The sequence below is a fragment of the Aplysia californica genome, unplaced genomic scaffold (genome assembly GCF_000002075.1).
Source record: "Aplysia californica isolate F4 #8 unplaced genomic scaffold, AplCal3.0 scaffold01109, whole genome shotgun sequence".
NCBI classification, from domain to species: Eukaryota; Metazoa; Mollusca; class Gastropoda; order Aplysiida; family Aplysiidae; genus Aplysia; species Aplysia californica.
In genome coordinates, this window is record NW_004798379.1 from 147,272 (window position 1) to 148,524 (window position 1,253).

Sequence of the window (1,253 nt, forward strand, 5' to 3'; positions counted from 1 at the left end):
GTCACTATTACTTTTCTTTAAATTTGTGTCGAAAACTTCGGCCAGATCGTAAAAACCAAGGAAGGCCAAGGTCGATTTGCCTGTCCGCTTCACATCCGGCACACGCATTGGAGTTTGAGTCCCAATAGCCATTGGAGGCTATTCAGACACGAGTCCGAATAGCCGCTGCCTGAGATTATACTTGTTCTAAGCCCTTTCTAAACACTTCCAAACTGAGACCTAGAGTTAACCACAGACTCTTGCTGTTTGTTCCTAGCATGTTTTAGTTCTAGCTCCTCATGTATACAGCACACCTAGTGACAACTTATTCTGTCTTTCTTTCATTCTTCTCCTCTCATCGTGCATCAACATCCCTCCAAGGACGCACACAACAAAACTCTGAGCCAGGAGAAGCCGTTAGCGAGCCAAACAAACAAACAAACACCACACACACACACATACAACATAGCTGCTCCGACCCTGAATTCCTCACACCATCTCTTGAACAATCCAAGTTTGAGGGAGTGGAAACTCAACTTTTCTGTAGGTATGTGCTGATTAGTAGTAGGAGACGAAATGTTACAGATCACAATCCCCCCCCCCCACCCCCCTCACACACACACACACACCTCGTCCTTCCCTCCCTCCCTTCCAGTGGTACAACCTTGCACAGAGATTCTTGAACCCCGCGGCTCCCAATGACAGTATCTCTCTTCTCCTCTCTTCCACTACACTTGTCTACCATTCCCGTCTCTCTTCCACTACACTTGTCTACCATTCCCGTCTCCCTTCCACTACAGTTGTCTACCATTCCCGTCTCCCTTCCACTACAGTTGTCTACCATTCCCTTCTACTACAGTTGTCTACCATTACAGTTGTCTACCATTCCCTTCTACTACAGTTGTCTACCATTACAGTTGTCTACCATTCCCTTCTACTACAGTTGTCTACCATTCCCGTCTCCCTCCAAGACAGTTGTCTACCATTTCCATCTCCCTCTACAGTTGTCTACCATTCCCATGTCCCTCCACAACAGTTGTCTACCATTTCCATCTCCCTCCACAACAGTTGTCTACCATTTCCATCTCCCTCAACATGTCTACCATTCCTGTCTCCCTCTACAGTTGTCTACCATTTCCGTCTCCCTCCAAGACGGTTGTCTACCATTTCCGTCTCCCTCCAAGACGGTTGTCTACCATTCCCGTCTCCCTCCACTACAGGGCGTACCATTCCCATCTCGCTCAACAATTGTCTACCATCCCCGTCCCCCTCAA

At 47.8% G+C, this 1,253-nt stretch overlaps 1 protein-coding gene across 1 annotated transcript in view; it reads right to left on the reverse strand.

Moving 5' to 3' along the window:
* Window positions 1-589: 589 nt before the first annotated feature.
* LOC101846934 (epsin-1) overlaps window positions 590-1,253 on the reverse strand; it is a gene marked incomplete in the record, with an annotated part of 16,479 nt that continues 15,815 nt past the window's right edge. The window contains 1 exon segment of the mRNA XM_013090019.2: window positions 590-826.